The sequence below is a fragment of the Megalopta genalis genome, chromosome 13, assembly GCF_051020955.1.
Source record: "Megalopta genalis isolate 19385.01 chromosome 13, iyMegGena1_principal, whole genome shotgun sequence".
Lineage (NCBI taxonomy): Eukaryota > Metazoa > Arthropoda > Insecta > Hymenoptera > Halictidae > Megalopta > Megalopta genalis.
In genome coordinates this window covers 12,913,545-12,937,193 of record NC_135025.1, presented here as the reverse complement: position 1 = coordinate 12,937,193, position 23,649 = coordinate 12,913,545, and the positions used below count along the sequence as shown (strand labels likewise).

At 36.6% G+C, this 23,649-nt stretch overlaps 1 protein-coding gene across 4 annotated transcripts in view; it reads right to left on the bottom strand.

The window, feature by feature from the left end:
- LOC117224855 (uncharacterized) overlaps positions 1-23,649 on the bottom strand; it is a 548,263-nt gene that overhangs the window by 54,605 nt on the left and 470,009 nt on the right. The window lies entirely within an intron of this gene.

Below are 23,649 nucleotides of genomic sequence, written 5' to 3'. Positions count from 1 at the left end.
TAATATATATATATAAGTAATATTATAATAAATATGAATTTTGGAAACTAGGAAAATATTAGGGTTATCCTTGCGCGATCCGCACAGCACTTAACGTGTTGAAGATGAACGTTTCTTAGTTGGTTAGACATTTTCTGGAAACGACGTTTAAATGTTTGCAAATTTTTGTGATTAATATTTCTCGTCTGAACGTTCTACATTTCTTACAAGGGATGGTCTCCAACCCAGAAGTTGAAAAAATTGTGAAACTTTGGCGATATGCAGAGTATACGTAGATATGTATTACACAATTTTTTTTCTTCCGTGAATTCACTTTTAAGGGTGTAAATCAACCCCCAAATATTCGGCTATTTCTTATTTTATTGTTACAATTCGCAAAGTATACGAGATACAAAAAGATTCTCCAAACGAAAAAGTTACTTCTTTTGTTCAAATCTGTCATGTGGTATACGATTTGCTATTTATGTAAACAATTGGGAAAAGTTATAAACAAATAATCGATATTTTTCGTATACCACGTGATGGAGTTGAAAAAATGAAGCGGCTTTCGCTTGAATACTTTTCCTATCTTGTATAATTTACGAATTATTTAATTCAATTTTAGTTTAATTTTTAATTTATTTATACATATAGCTGAACACCCATTTTTTATAATTATAGTACAAAATCGTATAATATTTAGACCGACAGAGAATCAGCGAATCAGTAATTATATCAACAGGATAAAAAATACCTGAATATTTAGGGGTTAATTTCTACCCCTTAAAGTGAATTTACGTAAGAAAAAAAAAAAATATATATATATATATATATATATATACATTGTGCGGCACATATCATTGATTAAAGTTTTGTTTTCATAGAAAATTTGTCTTTCATTTGCTGAGATAAAAAACGCAATGACTTATTGGCCAACCCTCAGTGCTCCATAAATCTAGCGTAAACATATTACTGCAACATAACCTCAATTACCACGATGTTTCCTTTTCTAGCAACCAGTTTCAACGACTAACTGCCGATGTATCCAGTTCAATAAGAGAGATATCTCTCGATTTCAAAGAAATACATTCGAGAACATGCAAAAGCTAATTAATGCGGAACGCTTTGCATAAATTTAATCGCGGCAGCCATCAAATCGACGCGCAAGGGTTGCCGCAGTCTCCCCATTCAGCTCGGAGGAAAATTAGCAAGCAAGGGCCAAGGGTCCAGCGCGGAGTCGCGTTTCCAGGACTGGGTCGGAACAGTTTCGAGCCGATTCGACCGTCAGAAGTCCCGTCTTCCGAGGAAGACGCGGCAAGATTCCGTGCGGCTGCATAAACCCGAGCGACATTAGACTGCATTAGACGGGACACCGTGAGCCCTTAAGCGCGTTCAGTCGAGTTTACTGGCCGTAAAGCCTCCTCCGCGTGGAATTAATATGAACGAAGTGTACAAGGGAGAAAGGCGGCGTCGACACGGCTTCCACGTTGCTAAGCGGCTCGTAAAATAAGCGACAGACTCGGGGATGCCGGCAGGAAGCGGTTACGAAGGGAACTCTATTAAGGGCCATCTACTCCTCCGACCGAGCTCCAAGATAATGGCTCCAATGACGAACAATGCGCGGACTGTTGCCGGTCGTCGGTCGTCGCGGGTTGAACGCTCTCCGATGAATAACACCGCGGGGCAACGCGGAATCGTGCCGAAATTCACCGGTCGCAATTCAGATTTACCGTTCTGTCCCCCAGATTTTGCTAATTTTTCGCATCCGGCACCGAGATCGAACGATTCTTCTGGCACACTCGTGTATTTGTTCGTATAGGAACACGATCGAAATTTATGCATGGGGTGGCAACCCTGCGAAAATCAACCACCAGTAACTTTTTTAAATTCTGAAAGCGTTCGTGTTTGTAGTATTTTTTACGATGAATTCAAATCTGTAGAAATTAATTTTGTAAACATACAGTTTACTTGTGAAGAAAATTCTTTTTTTTCGAAAATGTCATCGGAGCGTGACATCCATAGCCTTATTCTTTTTAGTATCGTGAAGATATGTTGTAAAAGAAACTTTCAGCTCAAAAGCTTTATTTATATTGTTATAATGTGTTTCTTATTTTATTTGTAATTTTTATTAATAATTCTGATATTTTTTTAGCGATCAATTTATGAGACGCAGATTTTTATGAAATATACATTTGCAGATCAGAGTAAGAATTGATTTAAGTAAAAATAGAAAGGTATATGCTTTAAGGCAGCGCCATTTTCAAGTTTTTAGGATTCAATTCTGTGAGATGAATAATGTTATACATTTTAAGGAGCGATGCTGCAAGAAGCAACTGAAGATGAAAATTAAAAATGGCGACTTTGATGATTGTCGAATAATTTAAATGTACAGTAGACATAATCGGGCACCGTTTAGAATATGCTATAAATTGAAAGTAATATTGAATATAATATAAATAAAAAATAATATTCAATATAACATAAATTGAAAATAATATTGAATATAATATAGACTGAAAATAATATTGAATATAATACAAATTGAAAATAATATCGAATATAATATAGCTTGAAAATAATATCGAATATAATGCAGATTGAAAATAATATCGAATATAATGTAGATTGAAAATAATATCAAATATAATATAAATTGAAAATATATAATATTGAATACAATATAAATTTAAGATAATATTGTATATAATATAAATTGAAAATAATATCGAATATAATATAGATTGAAAATAATATCGAATATAATATAAATTGATAATAATATCGAATATTATATAAATTTAAAATAATATTGAATATAATATAAATTGAAAATAATATTGATTATAATATATGTATAAATTGATAATAATATTGAATATAATATAAATTGGAAATAAAATTTAATATAATATAAATCGAAAATAATATTGAATATAATATAAATCGAAAATAATATTGAATTTAATATAAATTGAAAATAATATCGAATATAATATAAATTGATAATAATATTAAATATAATACAAATTTAAAATAATATTAAATATAATATAAATTGAAAATAATGTTGAAAATATTAAACCAGAAGACAATGTCTAATTCTTAGCTCGGCTTATGACATTCTTTACCAATCAGGGTCCAGCAACAAAAATAGCATGAGCCTTTATGATGAATGGTACCGAGAGATGGAGTATTTCGTTTTACAAGCTCCCTTTGCTTTACGAGTATCTCTGGCTCCCTCCCTCCCTCGCAACAGTCTTCGACGATACGATCATGAATACTGGAAAAAGTTTATCTCGAAGTTGCACGCATCGACTCCGAATGAAAAGCGTAAAATGTTTACGAGTGCTCGGATGTGGGGGATGGTTGGATCGGGGCCGAAGGAATTTATAAAGTCGGCTGTCCGCCAGCCGATAAAACTTTGCACAAACTTTTACTTGTTTCTCGATCCGCCTCGTCATCGATGGCAACTTTCTTCAGAAGCTCGGATGTTTTTCTAGAGAGCGAATTGAACCGAAATTAGACCAGAAAATGTCCCGGCAACTACTGTTACTCACGTCGCGCCGGTGAGATTTTTACAGCATTAGTCGAAATTCAAATTATATGTATCAATTTTGCAATTTCCGATTACTGATATTTTACAGATGTATTTATGGAGAATTTATTCAGTACAGTTTCATTGGACATACGCTTATCGATAAAAGTACTGTATCAACACAACAATATTAATTTTATTTTTTATCCTTTCCTAATTTTCAATTTTTATTTTTTTATTTCTTTTAATTTGAAAACCTGTTTTCATCTTGTTTCACTTTTTTTATTTTATTGCACTATATTGCAATATTTATTTATTGCTTTATTTATCTTATTATATTGCAACGTAAATAAATATGTTGCATCAATACAAGCATGTAATCGTTAAAATATCAAATTTTACTGAAATGTTAACGATATGTAATTTAGCTTTCGTGAGCACAAATGTGTATTATGATAAAAGTCTCAAATATATGTTTCTTATTTCAATCACGTAATAAAAATAACTTTTTTTTAATAAAAAGATTTGCTTCTAATTTTCCGTAAACCTGGCGTTAATTTTACGATGGTAAATTATTGTAGCACAATTCCCTCCTCGATTATGTCGGTGCAACCATCGTAGTCGTCCGTCTCGCTTTCCACGCGACAACGTTGAATTTATTACAAATCCTTGCTGGCGATTTTTTCTATGTCCCCGCGTTTTGTATGTCAAGCGAACGCCAACAGCGTCAGCGATATTTTTTCGCCGCGATACCCGAAGCTCAAACGAAAATAAATGAAACGTTTCAAAGCTATATATAAGCGCAAATAACAATACTCTTAAAATACCCAATCAATATCATTTAAATAGAATTCGATTTTAAATACTGTGCTCAAAGGGTTTCACATCCAAACAAATATTTCATTTTCAAACAGGCGCCTGCACGCGATCCGAGATAAAATGGACGCTTTCATTTTGCTTTGTAAACGGTAGTTAATATAAAAGAAATCTAAAATATAAAAGAATTCCATCATAATTGGTGATTTTATTTTATTTAATTTTTTTTGTCATTCCAAGTAGTAGCAAAATTTAACCCTTTCGCTACTACGGACCACTATAGTGGCTTTCCATATGATGCCACTGAGATACTACGGACCACTATAGTGGCTTTCCATTTGGTGCCACTGAGATACTACGGATCACTATAGTGGCTTTCCATAAGATGCATTATATTGCATAATGTTATTTCCTCTCATACTGTAAATTAAAGAGCGCATGCTAAGACGTTATAAAATACCCTGGAATACCCTTTATTTATAAATACCCTTTGGGGAAAAATTCATTCAATTCAAACAGCTTAGGTTCTCCGCCGACCGCCGCGGAGTACCGACTTCCGCTGACGATCGCCGTCGCGTAGCGTGCAGTGATGTCGCAGCGCTCTGTTCAGCAGAAGTACCGCGACGGAGAATCCGCCCGTAGCGAAAGGGTTAAAAAGAAGCATTTTGGTCATCGTCTGGTAGACTGGTCCCGCTATCGTCTGAGCAAGATTCAAGCCCCTCAGTCCAGCTTAAAAAAAGTTATTCCGTTTCAAAAGGTGTACGAACACTTTTGTGGCCCACTGTAAATCACCATCGCGTGCCAGACTCGCCGAAGTATGGCAAAGGGGATGAATCCTGCGGGCCGTTCGACACCATGTCGTTCGGCCCTAATCCACGGAGATTGGAAACCGAGCGTTCGCGTTTTAGAAAGCGTCGATACTTTATGAATGCAGAGCGGAGTGACTCGATTAGCCTTGGAGCGGTTGCCGGCGGCCGTCCGGGGCGATTTCAGGGCGGAATCGTGTCCGGCCGGGAACGATAACCTTATTATAACCGGGGACATCGGCGAGGAGGAAGGAAGCTCGGTGGTGTGCCCGCTGCGATAGGTTTAATTCGAGCCCGGGGTTTCGGGGCGGGTTCCGCGCGGGTTCCGAGCGGAGTTAACAAACTCCTTTTCGGACGTGATCTCATAGAGACGTGCCGCGCACGGATTACCGGAAATCCGAGGAGGTGGCCGACGGTTTCCGCGGCGGAATATTAATTCGGCTGGAATTCTTTTTCGAATTCTTTTCCGAACACGGCACGACGAGGTTCCATTAACGCCGCGCCGCCGATTCGTCGACCGCGGCAACCTGCCGGCGCACGCTGCCGCCAAAGGCATCCAAAAGCGGTGAAAAACATTTCCCGATCGAAATCGTATATTTATGATCAATTTATGAATCAACGGAAGTTAGTTTTCGTCGTTTAAGTGAAGGGAAAGCTTCGGTCTATGAGATGAAGCCAAAACGAAAATTATGAACACGACGTTTATGATTTTTAAATAAAATGAAATTTTGACATATTCAGTTAAGTATAATCGAGAAAGTAGCACAGATACGAAAACGATATTTCGTGTAGTTCAGGTATATAGGCAGACTTGATTCTGTCGATCATTATTTAATTTAAAAAAGTAATATATTTATAAACGACGATTTTATTTTGGTATGATTTCGAGATTGGCCACTTTCAGAGCCCTCTACTCATCGCCAAAATTAATTAATAGTAGAAGAAATCATGGCAAATCATGGGCTATATTCTTAAGAAACTACAGAGTGTTCCAAAAGTAACTCAAGATCGGGAAATGAGGGGTTTCTGAGGTTATTTGAAGTAACTTTTTCCTTAGCGGAAATGCAATCCGCTGCTTTGTTTACGAGTTATTAGCGAAAAACAGTGACCAATGAGAGGCGAGCTCGGCTAACGCGAGGCGGCCAGGCCAACGCGCGGTCGAAGCTCAGTTCCGCTGATTGGCCGCTCGGCCGTCTCGCGCCAGCTGATCTCGCCTCTCATTGGTCACTGTTTTTTATTAATAACTCGTGAATAAAGCCGCGGATTGCATTTTAGCTAAGGAAAAAGTTACTTCAAATGACCTCAGGAATGTATACATTCATGCAATATCTGCATTTAAGCTACCAAATCCTTGCACTGAATCGACATAAAGATTTCGAACCTAATCTACTAAATATAGATATGATACATTTTTCCTTTAAATCGAAACAAGATTCCACTATTTTGTGATCAATATTTAATCATTAACACTTGAACGGCTGGGTCAAGGCCCATTCGGGCCCAGACAGCTGACAGCCCTGACAACTAACACCAATTTTCTTATGTCTCATTAATGACTATGGAAAATAGCTTAAAAATTATGTTGGTAAAGCTTGATAAATAAAATAATAAACGAACCTAAGCATACTCAGTTATATTTTTATCGGAAAATATTTTTATCGTTCGAGTGTTAAACAAAGATTACGCTAAAGATTTAGCACGGGATAGATATAAATTTTCGTCCAGGAATTCATCAGCGACAAAGAAGCGTTAACGCAAAGGGTTCATTTCATTCTGAAAACTCGGATGATCGTCTGGCGACGGTTGCTTCAGAATGATCTATATTTTCGTAACCGCCGGTGCTCCAAATAAAGAGCGACGCGTGCTACGAACAAAAGATAAACGAAACAATATTATACGAAGCTTTAAAAACGGCTTGGATTAGGAGCTCGTTAGGGACTTGCCACAGGAACTCCTCACTTCCCAATTCTGAGTAATATTTTTGGCAGCGTGTATATACGAATTAATTTTTGATTATACAAGATGCATTGTATATATATGACTGTTTACCGCTTTTGAGTGCCTTTGGTCCCACAGTGGTGCGGCGCGAACGTCGGTGTTAATATTTCTGTTGACTTTACGGGACGGGTCTCACTGAAACGAGGAAAACGGACGTCGCAGCGAGTCAGGAAATGAAAGCCTCGGCACGGAGAAATAGATTCAGTGGAGAGCGAGAGCGAGAGAGAGAGCGAGAGAGAGAAAGAAAGAGAGAGCCGCCTTCCGCGAGGAATTTCTGGCTGTCGAGACTCGTTAGATCCGGTCCCCGGAACGATTAGCAGCGAGAGCGAACAGGCAGCCAAAAGTAATAAGAAACCGCGAGACCGCTGCGAGGATTAATTATTCTTTATGGCGCAGAGGACGAGGCTCTTGGAACGCGGTCTGGTAACGACGACTTGGACTGTCGGAGCTCAGTGCTAACAGGGTGACCGGTCACTGTCGAATCCGGGTACGGGAGCCGGCGATAATGCGCTGCGTTTGCTACTTGTTGCCGGCGGAACCTTCTCCTCCTTCAGAGAAGAACACCTTTTGAAACGCAATAACTTCTTTAATGCCTTTTTAAAATTTTGCTATTACTTGGAATGATAAAAGAAAAAGAAACTGTCGTTAACTTTTTTATCCGAGCCTATAACGAAAATTTAGAAAATGCCCCTCGTAGTTCTCGGTAACTTGTATGCATACTGAAAATTTTATTGAAATCAGTTGACGTTGTTACGAGTTATATTAAATTAACCTTTTAGATACGGCTGAATTCTGCGCGAGGCTATTTCTCTGGACGGCAGAGTCTGATATGTACTGTACAAAGTCTGATACTGTATATTCTGTCTGTATATCGTTAAGACTGTTGTAAATCGATGCGAAGACAAAAGAAGTGTGAAACAATGCATATGAAGACGATTATTTGATTCAAACGAGTTATGAGCGAGTGAGCTACTAGAGCAAGCCACTATAGTGGCGCGTCGTTCTGAAAGATGACATCCGCGGAAGCCACTATAGTGGCGCGTCGTTCTGAAAGATGACACCGCGGAAGCCACTATAGTGGCGCGTCGTTCAGAGAGATGATATCCGCGGAAACCACTATAGTGGCGCATAGTTCAGAGAGATGACATCCGCGAAAGCCACTATAGTGTGTGTCGTTCTGAAAGATGACATCCGCCGAAGCCACTATAGTGGCGCGTCGTTCTGAAAGATGACATCCGCGGAAGCCACTATAGTGATGTGTCGTTCTGAAAGATGACATCCGCGAAAGCCACTATAGTGGCGCGTCGTGCTTAAAAGATTAAAGATGACAAAAATAGCAAATAATACAATAATTAGATAATAGAACGTTTGGATACCAGAGTATCGGAAATAAAAATCTTCGGATAAGGAAGTCTTTACTGTATATGTACGGTATCTCACATTTTTGAGAAAGTAAAAAATTATTTTCTGTGCAATTTGAATGGTATCGCGTGGTCAATAATTCTACAGAGGTTGTTTTATTAAAATGTTGTTTTCTTTCACAGTTTTCAGGGTCATCAGTGTTTCTTTAAATAACTACATTGTATTTTCGTGTTGCATCACGTTTATTTATATTTGTCGCGGCAATTTGTTTTTTTATTTATTTTTATTTACTTTCATTTACTTTCTGTTTCTTAATCGTTGTGAAAAAACTTTTCTTTAGCGTTCAGTCTACTTATAAGGCTGAATTAGACACCTTGCTACTTTTATTTCAATGCGAGTTTGAATGAAAAAATTTATTGGATCGTTTTGCTACGAAAGACTCTTTGTAATTTCAACAATTTCAATATAAAAAAATGCCAAAAATCACTGGACAGGACACCCTAGGCGCAAGGAATTGTTTCCTTTGTCACATTTCTATAAAAAAATTCATGGAACTTTATATTTTATATTTTATACAAACATCCACAGTCTACTGATAATATTCCAACTGTATAAACTGCAAAGGAAAGCCTAAATTTTCCAGCAAGTACATTTTCGATCTTAGTCCGATATTTTTTGTCCAGAAATCGTTTCCTACGAAAGCCACTTTGAAATTTTAGCATAAAAAATATGAAATCACTGGTTAGGGTTTTTACAGCCCAGTTGTAAAAAAGAAAACATTTTTTTCGTCACACACTTATAAAAAAATTAACGAAAATTAGAATCTGAGCCGAAATCCACGATCTACTGACAATGCTCCGATTGCATGAAGTGCCAACAAAAGCCTAAGATGATTTTTTCACTAAACATATTCAAAACCACGATCCGATATTTTCTGTTAGGAACGGTGCCCTCTAGTTCTCGTCGGTCCACGGCAATTTTTCCTTTTCAGCGAGCGCTCCGAACAAGTTAGGAGGCCGATTCGTCTCCCAGGATTAGTTGTTTCCGGTCCATAAGCCGCAACAGAGTCGAGGCCGGAGCGGGAAGCGGAGGGTAGAGGTCCTGTTCGATTGCTACCGGTAAATTCCATCGATAAATCGCACGCGACGCTTTTCTCTCGCCGCTCGGCGCCGCCAGCGGCGGCGATTTTCCGCGGCGGATGAACCGCAGCCGTGGAACACCTAAACCCGGCCAGGTCGCGTAATTAATCCATCGCGTTTCACGTGTCCGCACTCTTCGCGAGCGCGTTTCGAGGCGTAACACGAGACGGGCAGAAGGAACAGCCGCATCGCTTTGAATAAGACGGAAACGCGGTCGACGTGAAACCTAACCGAGCGGCCACTCGTTTCTACCTTTGCCTGCTGTTCGATTATTCGTGTTTCTCCTTTGTGCGCGTTATCGATCCTGCCATTCGATCTCTGACAAATTTTCTTGGCCCCCGATCGAGATAAGTTCGCCGTCCTGCGGGGCCGGTTGCGGGCAAAATTGCTTTCGAAAAGCTGCGTCGCGTCACGTGGTAGTGGTTTGTGCATACTAATAAGATAATAATAATAATTGATAACAATAATAAGAATTGATAACAATAATAAGAATTGACTACAATAACAATTGAAAATAATAATAATAATGTTTATTCTTTTAATATGATGAATTCCTTGTTATGCAATACAAGAATGCAATAACTATCAAACGGAGTGAAGTGATGTAACAGAAATTTAGGTAACTGAATAGATAGTTTGTTAATGATTGTTTATTTTTGCGTTCATGTCATGTGGTAGTGGTTTGTGCATACTAATAAGATAATAATAATAATTAATAACAATAATAACAATTGATAACAATAATAATTGAAAATAATAATAATAATATTTATTCTTTTGGTATGATGAATCCCTTGTTATGCAATACAAAAACACAATAACAATCAAACGGAGTTTAGTGATGTAACAGAAATTCAGGTAACTGAATGGATAGTTTGTTAATGATTGTTTATGCTTTACTTAATCCCTTGCACTATAGTTTCTTTCACACCTACGATTTTCGACATTTTTTAACGGTTTTTAAATAAAGTACGAATTTTACTGATTCGAAGAAACTTGAAAAAGAAAGATTGACTAAATATAGCTAGATTTATTTGTCATTTTTGTAAAAATAAAAGAAGAAACATTTCACAGAATAATAATTAGTATTTAATTAATGAACGGTACCGTTCAATCGGAATCAGAAGCTTCTTGAGTTATTATTATTTTAAATATGTAGTAGTTACAATTCCATAACACGGAATTCTTTTTGTAAAATAGTAATATAAATCAATAAATACAAAAATATTCCACTGTCACGTATTTGTCAAAGACCAGTCATTTTAATTGATTCTGGTAGAAATAGCTTTTGGTAATTCTAGCGTTAATCGTCCAATCACTGGGGGACATATAGTGATATGAATAATTACAGACTCAAAATGACTTTTACATTTTTAGTGATATTTAATCAAGAACTTACCAAAAAATCGTACTTGCATATTTCCATATTAGAAATAATAAAAGATAGAAATATACAAATATAATATTTTCTGGTCCTTGCTTAAATACCAACAAAAATGTACAAATTAATTTCAGTTTATAATTATTCGTAGCACTGTAAATGGCATCCTCCAGCTGACACAGCCTGTGCCTTTAAAAAATCCTAACAAAATATCATATTTATATATATTTCCATATTAGCAATAATAGAAAATAGAAATATACAGATATGATATTCGATCAAGTTTTCGTCCAGATATCAGCAACAATGTAAAAGTTACTTCGAGTCTACAATTGTGCGCACCACTTCTTTACCAACTTTTTCTCGGCGAACACAAATCATGAAAGCACGAGGCGTCGAGTTTCCGGGAAATCGCAGCTTAGCCTCTCGCAAATACGAAACTTCGAGCATTACGATTTAGAGTGCACGCATCAGCTTCTCAGGTAATAAAATTCGGAGGGTCCCCTCCCCCGGCCTCGATAAAACTTCACGCATACGTTTCCGGGATGGCGGGCGGGATTTAATAACGTCTTGAAAAGCTGCCGTCCGGCGACAAATTGCCGATCGATCCGGTTACCGGCGCGGCGGATCCGCCGTGCAAGCAAACAGGCTCGAAACTCGATGAACTCCGGGGTCTATTAACAGGCTCCGCGGAGTCCTCGAAGAACAACACGGCGGGTGTCGCGCGATTTAGAGACCTTGCCGAGCAAACGGCTCCGCCACGTCCTGCGGGGAGATCCGAACGAAAGTTTGGGTTATTAATGCGGCAAGTTCGCGAACTTCGCCGGCCGAGTGATACGCAAACAGTTGACGGCTTGCTGACGGATCGCCTTCTTTCGCGGCCGACTTCTTGAACCCGAGCTTAACGCTCGAAGTCGAGCCTCGCCTCGGCTCTCTCGGCTCGCTGAATTTGTTATCCTCGCGGGTTTCGGGTTGCCGGAGAACTTGGTCTCTGTGCCTGGAGAAGGTTGCAGTTTGCCGGCAGACTTTCCTGGAGATTTTACTACTGGCGATTCTGATGGAGACTCTGGTGGTCTACTCGGATTCTGGAGCGGGGAAGGACTCGCTGGGTTCGAGTTGGAACTTCCTGGCAGACTCTGTTTCGGAATTGTTGGGCTGGTTGGTTCAGAGATCTGAGGTGTTGTGCGGACACTTCTGACTTGATTAGAGACCGTTTTGCGATGTTCCGCATCGAATCAGGGTTTATTTTATGCAAAATAAATATTTTCCAAGAGAATATTTTCCATTGTAAAGAACAGGAATGAAATAGAAATTGTGATTGTTTCTTTTAATATAACAGTATTATTAGATTATTGTTATGTCTTTGTAAGGTTATATTTCAGCTACTTATTTTAGCATAACAAAAAAAGAGAAAATCATTCTGGTATCGTCGATAATTTTCTGGAAACGTATTTTTGAAGCGAGATTAATTTTTGATGTTCTTTTCGGAGAGATTCACTCTTGTGTATTCCAGAAAAAAGGGTTCGCGTGCTCGTGCTCTGACCAAAATTGGGCAAAAGGTAATCTGATTAATGATTGACGATTTGTAACTCGTTAGTTATTACAACTAACTTATAATAATTGGGCAAAGAGGAATATGAATAGTGAAATTATATTATAATATAATGTTGACTATATTATATTATATTATATTATATTATATTATATTATATTATATTATATTATATTATATTATATTATATTATAATATTGTGTTGACTATATTAATAGTCAACAATTATAACACATGGTTATTGTCGAGACAAAATAAACTGGTGCTGCGACATCTGTCGGTGAATGCAGGAATGAGTGCTGGTCCGTGCGCGTAAACCCCGTGCATGCGATCTTTTTTGTTTTCTTATTGCATAGACTACTAAGAGTTTCTGTATCAAAGATAATTTCTTCATTTATATTAATGTTACGTTAAATATATGTGTACTGTGTTCTTTTCCACAATCTTTGCAAACATCTTTTCCAATCCACATAACCTCAACAGTTATTACAACTAATTTATATCAATAATATATATAATAATATATAATATAATATATATATATATATATATATATATATATATATATATATATATATATAATATATAATAATAATATATAATAATATATAATATAATATATAATAATAATAATAATAATAATATGTAATAATTTATAATTTTAGGTCAAGTCATAAATAACTTCCGATGCAGCCAAGAAGAATCTATTTTCCGCATTTACCCACTACGAATCACTTGAATCACCTATTCGCTTTCACTAAATAAACAAGGGTTCAGTATAAATAAAATAAAAGAAAACGACAAAAATAAATGAAAGAAAAAGCACAAAACAAATGTCTGACAACAAAACGGAAGTTATTTATGACTCTACCTAACAACTAACGAGCTGTAACCGTTAATCATTAACCAGATTACTTTTTGTCGAACCCCGACACTGACCAACAAACAGACGGCCAAACGGAGCCAAGAATAATGTCTCCCTGTAGCCGAAGGAGGTCCCCAAGACCCCAAGAAAGTTCATTCCCGTATCGTTAAAATAAGTTTCCCGGAGAAAAATGAAATCTCTAGTTCTCGTCCCATTTAAAAAGCTGATTATCTTTCGCGGGATTGTCCGAGGGGTGCTGGTTAGCCGGCGAACGTGTTAAGGGCCGGCACTCGTTGCTCAAAGGAACGGGGTCGTCAAAGAACGTCACCGGTCCTCCGGCGGGCCCTCGCCTCGCCTCGCCGCGCCGCGCCGCTCGCATCTAAATTCATTCGCTCTTCCGGCAGAGAACAAGCGGAATCGCAAAGGGAATAATAAACGATCTCGAGCGTCTTGGTCCGTTTAATTCTTCCCTCTCGGATTTCATTAAAGTCGAGAGGAATGGTCCCCGCGTCACGGCTCGCAGGATAATTACGTAATTCGTTAAAAACAGACAAGAAGTGCAGCGGGATGAGCCCTATGCGCGTTCTCTCTTTTTTTTGACTTGCGACAAAGAGCTCGCGCGCCAGCTATTTCTTCTAGTACTCGTGCCTTCGCGTTACGATTCTGGCTATGTATTTCTTTTTCTCCACCTCTCTCTCTCTCTCTCTCTCTCTCTCTCTCTCTATTTCTCGCTCTGTCGTCTCGAGGAAATAATTATCGGAGAGTGCAGTTCACAGCGAGCCGAACACCGGTTAATAACGCCGCGGGGATTCAATTTCTTCGCGATGCAATTTCGCCAAGCGATACCTTATACTCCCGGATGACGTTTCTGCTTCTCTTTTTCTCCCCTGCCCGCCTCCGTTCTTATTTCTCCCTTATTTCTGTTTCTGTCAGCGGCAGAGGAACATTTATCAATTAGGTCTTGCGTGTCTCGACTTCGGTACACGGTTGTGGAACTAGTTTACGGGGCATACGTACAGGTTGGGTTAGCAAATTCGATGATTACAGACGAATCTGCGGATCTCTCTGTGCGTCGATAGGGGACATCGAGGTTGCGTAAAAGTTTATCATATATTTGATCATTCCGATAGTCTCGGGATAGCGATCTTACTCTTTTCTGTTTCATCTGTTCGTTTTAGCAGTGTCGGGCAAAATTGTATTCGGATCATGGTTAAGAGATAAGGGTTAACAATTGAAATTTTATTATAGACGTTATCGAATAAATGTACAATCGATTAAAAATTGATCTAGATAACAATTTATGTCAAGTTATGATTTCATTCGATTAAGATTTCATTTGAATAAAAATTAATTTCATTAAGAAGCTATTTGTTACTCGAAAAAGTCGTTTTTACAGGAATTCATTCAGAAAATAATCGATTCGAATAAAATATATAATATATTTTATATTACATTATACATATACATATAATATATATTATATATTATACAAAAAAGTTTGTATGTATGTATTATTTGTATGAATATATATATATATATAATTACATATATATATATTTATTTATATATTTTATAAATTATCGATATAAAATGTATAGAATATATAATATATATATATATATATATATATATAATAGAATAGAATATATATAATATATTCTATACATTTTATGTCGATATACATATATAATAGTGTCTCCATATTAATTTCTTCCACGTTCATTTTTACAATTAAAATATTTTTCAACTGTCGCATCGGAAAGTTTGTTACTTTTAGACAGATTGAACATCGATGCACGACTAAATAATTTATCTACAGACATGAAATAAATCATCGCACATTCCAGGATTCATAATTGCAACACGTACACGCTTAACAACTTAAAGAGAAAGAAATCGTCAACAATTATTCGCATTATTATTCGAATAATTTCACAATCTTTATTCGAACAATTTAGTCGAATAATTCTACAACCCCAATTCGAATAAACAAATGAAAAATTATGCGAATAAAGAATAACCTTGTTACGAATAATGAATAATTGTCATTCGAGTAAGAGCTGTTATATAATATAACAAGTTCTTTCGAAATTACTATGTACACGAAAATGATCGAGCTTCTCTTAGACACAGTTCAGTCTTTGAAAAGGCTATCAATAGGTTTCCGGTGAACAATGTGTCAATATCGATGGTTTCCTCAACTTCCGGGCAACAAGTAGCTCGTTTTATATTCGATGATTCGTCTCGAAAGAAAATCGTGCGGGGTCCTTTGGAGCGTTAGGATTCCAACTATTTCGCTCGTTGGATCGGAAGCCTATTGGCCGGGCATCGGTAACCGATCCGGAGGAATCGGTGCTTGTTGCACGGCGAGCAAAGAACCAAGAGAATCGATGACAACCGCACGCATCATGGCGGACCGCACTCGAGTGCAGTCGCAACGCAATTGCAGCACTTTGATGCAACGATCCTACGCGGAAAGCGCGTTGACCTATAAAACCGGCACGCTGCAGACGCGTGTCGCTGAGTATACTGGATTATTTGGGACTGGAAAGTACCATCTCGTCGTCCAATCACGGTTGTGCACGACAAAGTTCCGGAATCATCTTCTGGATAATGATGCCATTATTTCTCTGCTTATTAGTATTTTGTACTTATTAGCTTTTGCTGATTATTATATTTTAGTTGTTATTGTTTTTTACTTATTATTATTTTTTACTTATTAGTTTTTACTTATTAGTTTCTCTGCTTATTATTATATTTTGCTTATTATAATTATTTTTTGATAATTGGTTTTTACTTATTATAATTTTTTCTTGTAACTATATTTTACACATTATTATCTTTTGCTTAAAATTATATTTTATTTATTATTTTGTACTTATTATATTTTACTTATTATTTCTTGCTTATTATTATATTTTAGTTATAATTATTTTTTGCTAATTGGTTTTCACTTATTATAATATTGTCTTATAATTATATTTTATTCATTATTATCTTTTGCTTACAATTATATTTTATTTATTATTCTGTACTTATTATATTTTAGTTATAATTATTTTTTGCTAATTGGTTTTCACTTATTATAATATTGTCTTATAATTATATTTTATTCATTATTATCTTTTGCTTACAATTATATTTTATTTATTATTCTGTACTTATTATATTTTAGTTATAATTATTTTTTGCTAATTGGTTTTCACTTATTATAATATTGTCTTATAATTATATTTTATTCATTATTATCTTTTGCTTACAATTATATTTTATTTATTATTTTGTACTTATTATATTTTAGTTATAATTATTTTTTGCTAATTGGTTTTTACTTATTATAATTTTATAATTATTAATATTTTACTTTCTTCTTTATTTTGCTTCTTTACTTATCATAATATTTTACTCATTATTATCTTTTGCTTAAAATTATATTTTATTTATTATTTTCTACTTATTATATTTTGCTTATTATTTTTTACTTATTATTCATTTATATAAAAAGAAAGAAATGTTGGCATCTAGAACAAATTTCTCCAAAATAGGCTTCACACAGCGAACGTGTTCAGCAACGTTTGAATCGCAAATCATTAAATCACCTTCCATGGCATGATCGACAATAGCAAGCGCCGCGAAGAGGAGAAACGTAACGGTGAGAATACGTGAGCGAAGACAAGACGCGCGAGAACGCGGAGGATAAGATATCGACAGAAGCAGCTGCGAATTATGCGAGGATCGACGTGAAATATCGAAACGTATGTTGCCGGAATGTAAAGAGTTCTCGGGAGGGAAAACGCTAGATCAAAATGAGAAGGCAACGGGAGGAGAAGCAAAGACGCGCCGTCGTGCGGCTGCCAGTAGTAGAAAGGAAACGAGAAGAAAAGGGTGGATAATGGGGCGTGGGAGAACGGGACTGGCTGAGTAAGCGAACACTGGAAAGATAAGGTATTTTCAAAACTAAGTCCTTTTCCCTCGAGCTCGGAAAATAATGCAATTCTTTTCTAGTCGAGGTAAGCACTCGTCGAGCTGTTTTCGATGATTTGTCTCTCTGAGCGTGGCTGCTGCAATTCCTTCCCCGCGGTCTGCGGCTTTGTCAAAGAGAAGTTCGAAAGCTTTCCGAAACGGTAAATAATACTCGACGAACCGAACATCGAATTACAGAACGAAATTTCCGATCGTCTGCCGGGGCTCGAATGGAACTGTTCGAAAAAAATTCAATTGGTTCGGATGTGACAGTTATTTTTCGAATTGTTTCACCGTTCTGTTCTAAGGAAACAGTTATAGATCCACCGATACTTCGATTCCGCGTGTTTATAGAAAATTGTTAGTTTTTTTCGCAAATAGGAAAAAGCTCCGATTAAACTATCAGTTATTCTGCTTTGAAAACGTTGACGTGCTTTCGAACAGAGTCGGCCGTTATACGAATTGTTTCGAATGTTAATGTAATGTTAGCTTGAAACAGAAATGGAAATAATACAGAAGTTAAAAGATGATAAAAGTTCACGGTGAAATTATGGTTGAACTCGCGAGCGCTGCCGTTAACAAAGTATCCACGATAACAGAAAGAACATTTTCAGCAGATCAAGCAATTATGCAATTACAATAGCATCCTTTTCTCCTTTGCTTGTTTGTCCGGCAAAGGAGAATATTAAATCCGCGTCTTTTGTTGAAATTTTCACCCGGATGGACTTCATTCAGCAACGTTTACAATCCATGCTTAAAGATCAACTGGGTTGCAAAGGAAGCTGCCTCTTTCATGTCCATAATACATGTAATCAGTAAAGCCTTTCAAACGTTTGGATTTATCCACTTATAGAGAACATTCAGTTATGTAAACAAAATAAATATTCTTAGATATTTATTACTTAATTCATATACTTATTATATAAGTATATGAATGAATCAAATATAAATAATATATAAATATATATATATATTTATTTATTTATTATTTATATTTTATTCATTGATATACTTATATATTAATATGTATACATACATATATACATATCTTATCTAAGTTTTGTTTAAATATACTCTACAGTAGTGTGCATAATTATAGACTCAAAGTAATGATTACATTTGTTCCTGATATCTAAACGGAAATTTAATAAACTATTATATTTGTATATTTGTATCTTCTGTTATTTCTAATATAGAAATATACAAATATGATATTTTATTAAGTTTTTTTTTTAATATACAGTATTACAGTACTGTGAATAATTATATATATAATTATAAAATATAAATATTATATATATAATACAGTATTTTTAATATACAGTATTACAGTACGGTGAATAATTATAAATTCAAAGTAAGTTTTACATTTTTTAATGATATTTCAAGAAAAACCAAGAAAAAGTCTATATTCGTATATTTCTATATTATAAATAATAGAAAACAGAAATATACAAATATGATATATTGTTAAGTTTTTATTGTTTTATCAAGTTACTTTGAGTCTATAATTATTCGCACCACTGTATTTATCTTTAAAATGTTTACAAGAAGGACTACTTTATTCGCGGTCAATTCAACTATCTGAGTAGTGTTTTTATAAATGCAAATAAACCATAACCATAACTTTGAGCTTAATATTGAACATTATATATCACCTGCTATATACGACTAACTTTATGTACCAAAGGGATTCGACCCGTTAATAAGTAAAATAAATGAACAACTAAATAAATTCACGTTTTTTTCTTTTTTTAAAGAACACCAAACCGAGAAAAGACGGAAGAAAAAGAAGAAGAGATGTCGGACGAACCGAAGCGAAATTGCAGGCCAGCGTTCACTGGCGAACTGCAATATATCAAATATCGCGGAACAAGTCTTTATTGACACGCCATATTGCGCGAAAGTTCAATATACACTGGACAACAATATTCCGCGACGGACAATTTCGTAGGGACATTATTGCCGGTCCAGGGTCCACTCAAGGTCCTTCGAGAGGATGCTCGATGGTCCACTTCGGCTCTCGGAGGGGTTCAAGGTCTTCCGTTTCAATCTTCGAGCCCACGGAAATCAGAATTTCGAGTCTGCCCTCTCTATTTTCTTTAAACGGATAACAGCGGGATCGAGTTTACTTCTGACGGGCTGAGAGAAGTCCCTCAAGATTACCCGGCAACCCCTGCGCACCGTCGTCGTGCCACCCTCAAATCGAAAGCAATCTTTCTCGGGGCGACGTCGAGTCTATAGCACCGTAGACAAATCGAATCTTTCGGTTTGACGGTTCCTCGGGAGAGAGGGAAAGAAGAGAGCCCGATGATTCCTCTCCGCCATTTTTCGATTGTTTCTCTATGATACGCGCGAGAACGAGCCTCGGGGACAGAGAAAGCCATCCGTTCGATGGGAAACACGACGCGTTTTGTTAACTCCCCAGGCTATTTCACGAATTTTTCGATGTTCTCGGAATTATAGCACCTTCTGCAAAGGATGGGACATTTTCAGATTATTTAATAAACGTGTATCGCAAGTGAAGATGTTATAAGCAATATTAATTAAAATTTAATATTTCGCTACATTAAAAATTTATTTTTACAATGGAAAAAGAATTTCCTGAATTTTTATGGTATTTAGTAAACGTTCGTCACAAGTAAAGATATTATTATGAAGTAGATTGCACCATTGAGAGTGGATTCTTCATTCTCGCAGTGTGAAAACAATTTTCTAAATTTTTATATTATTTAATAATCATTTGTTGCAAGTAAAGATATTATTATAAACTCCATTAAAGATGGATTTTTCATTTTTACAATATATAAAACAAATTTTCTGAGTTTTTGTGATCATTTGTTGGAAGTAAACATAGAGAGCAATCGAGTAAGCATATACTCGATATTGTATATACAGGGTGTCCCAAAAATGTCTCGTAATCCGAAAGTGGCCGGTTCCTCGGGTTATTTGAAGCAACTTCTTCCTTTACAAACATTTTCTCCGAGGCACCGTTAACGAGTTATTAACGAAAAACAGTGAGCAATGAGAGGCGAGCTCAGCTGGCGCGAGGCGACCGAGCCAATGAGCGGAACTGGGCTTCGCGCGCTGGTTGGCTGGGCCGCCTCGCGTCAGCCGTACTCGATTCTTATTGGTCACTGTTTTTCGTTAATAACTCGTTAACGAAGCCGCGGACTGCATTTTCGCTAAGGAAAAAAATACTTTAAATGATCTCGGGGACCCCGTATTTCTCGGAAATAGCATAATTTTGGGACACTCTGTATATATTATATATAACAATATATAATAATAATAATAATAATGTAAAGGAAGAAGTTGCTTGTGTTTCCACGTTTATATATATTTGTATATACTTTACAAATTTGTTTATTTTGTTGACATTGGTTTTGTCAGTTTGAGAACAATAGTAACAGAGAAAATAAGCGAACAAGGACTACAGATTTTAACGGATGCATCCACTAGTCCAATAATTCCTGCCAAAGGGGGGTGCGAGGAGGTTTTCTGTTTCAATCATGAGTTTCATTGAAAAAGTTTCCGCAAGGTTGAACGATCGATAGCCGACTTAAGATTCAATCGGCCTTCGCCTAAGTAACTCGCGCGAGAATCAATTCCGCGGCCCAGATACGATTCCCTTTTTTTCTTCGCGACTGTTTCGGCACCACATTACAACACCGTGTTCTAATTATGTTACTTATCTATAACACGAAACTAAATCTTGCGAAATCTGCGTCTAATCTTATCAGATAAAGTAGAATTGGATGCGCACACTTGTTGACGAAAGTTAAGAAATTCTGCATATCGATAACATTTGAGTAAAATCTGATATTTTAATAATTATAAGTCTCATTAAATTAAAAGTACATACGATAGTGAAGCATAGAGCACACTGTTTATATTGCAAAATTGTTTCATTTAGTGCGTACGACAGATAATAAAAATAATATAATATAAGTAAAAGAAAATAAAAAATAAATGAGTATAGAAAAAATATAAGAAGAGTAGAAAAAATTAAAAGAGAAGAACGAAATACAAAAATATAGTAATTTGACACTATTTTTACCAAAGATGTAAAAAAAGACACCTTGTGAAATTTTTAATTATTTCCAAAGTTCAATGAATTGTTCCACTTCTCCTATAAACATTATACAACTAATATGTCAAAAATAGGTGTACACAAAGGATCGTTAGAAATAGTGTCAAAACAGTTGCGCGAAGCAACTTTCTTCTCTTTGCTGACGTCATTTGCTAAACTAATCCATCAAATTTCCCAACGAATTTCGTGTAATTCCGTTTACCTTCGGGAAAGTTTTCGAACAACGTCTCGGCTCTGCGAACGAGCCAGCCCCTTACCTTCGATGCCGACGAAGCCACGGAAGTTCTCGCGGAGGAACAGGCACATTGCGTCAGGTGTTTGTAATTGCCGAGGCTGCGAGGGAGCAACAACCCCCGCCGGTTACGACGGGGGTTAACACGCGCGACGCTGTTTACCGACACCGACCGCGACGATAACATCAACCGCGTAGACGATCCACCGTTTATCTAAGTCGACGAGACAAGAGATCGTCGAGAGAGGACTGAAGAAACTCGGCAGGGGTAGTTTCTCGAGTGTTAGCGGCCGCCGCGGAGTGGAAGGGTGGCCCACGTGTTTGCCTGCCGGTGTTTACCTTCCCAACGGCGCCCGTGCACCTTTCAAGCGTTTATTTCGCTACCTGTTACCGTTCCAGTTTTCCACCGTTCTACTCGGTCGCCGCTTTATTGGCTCGCTTCGGCAAACTTCTCCTTCCATCGTTGTTTCACGGAAAAATACTTGCGGAACCGTGACCTTCGCGCGACTACGTCGACAAACGCACTTTATAGGGTAGTGCAGAGAAGGGCAAAATTTTATTCGGATGACGGATGAAAGATAAAGACTACCGAATGGAATTTGATTCGACGCTATCGAATAAATATTCAATCGAATAAAAATTTATGTAGATCCAAATTTATTCTAATAAAATGTTATTCGACGCTATCGAATAAATATTCAGTCGAATACAAATGTATTGTTGATAATTTATTCGAATTATTCGAACAAAGAATTGTGTTCGATTTATTCGAATTATACGAATAAAAAAATTACTCGAATGAAGAATTATTGGAATTATTCGGAGAAAGAATTTCTCGAGTTATTCGAATAAAGAATTATTGGAATTGTTCAAAGAAAGAATTATTCGAATAAAGAATTTTTCGAATTATTTAAATAAAAAATTATTCGGAGAAAGAATTTTTTGAATTATTTGAATAAAAAATTATTCGGAGAAAGAATTTTTTGAATTATTCGAATAAGGAATTATTGGAATTGTTCAAAGAAAGAATTATTCGAATAAAGAATTATTGGAATTGTTCAAAGAAAGAATTATTGGAATTATTCAAAGAAAGAATTATTCAAAGAAAGAATTATACAAATAAAGAATTTTTTGAATTATTCGAATAAAAAATTATTGGAATTATTCAAAGAAAGAATTATTCGAATTAAGAATTTTTTGAATTATTCGAATAAAGAATTACTGGAATTATTCGAAGAAAGAATTAGTCGAAAAGAAAGAACTATCATTCTTTGCAATATAATACTACACACAAAATAACATAATTTCTTTGAATCGACCTACCCAATAAATTCGTAGCTATCGCGTAAATCGAATAAACGATCAACAACACGAGCGTTTAACGAGCGTTCCAGTAAGTGATCGCGTGGACGGGGTTAATCGTCTAACCTAAACTAGTTTGCTCGAGTCAGGTGAATGGTAATCGCGATCGACCGGGTCCGATCGGGCCGATTATGGCAACGCTTCGCTGAGAATGGTAGCCTCCCTCGTAAACCACCAAGGGTGTAAAGTTTACGAGCCTCTTTCCCAGCATTCGAATTCTCCTGATTCGAGGAAGCCACTCTGTGGACCTCTCCGCCCTTTTATGACTGAGGGGGCAGGAAAATGCCACGAGGAGGCAGGAAAAAGGTACGTGGCCTGGATCGAGCATATTTCCGCGACGACAGCCGCCGGAGTCCTCATCCTGGGAAGACGAACGGGCTGCTTTGCAGCCGACCACGGTGCAAACGACACTTTCCAACTGAATTTCCGGCCCGAAATAACGTATTAATCATCCCCCGTGAAGCAGGCGCTTTGTTATACTCCTGAATTCTCTCTGCCCCCCCCCTCTCTCTCTCTCGCTCTTTGAGCAATCCCTTAACGTTCCCAACCGACGCCATTCGTCTTTT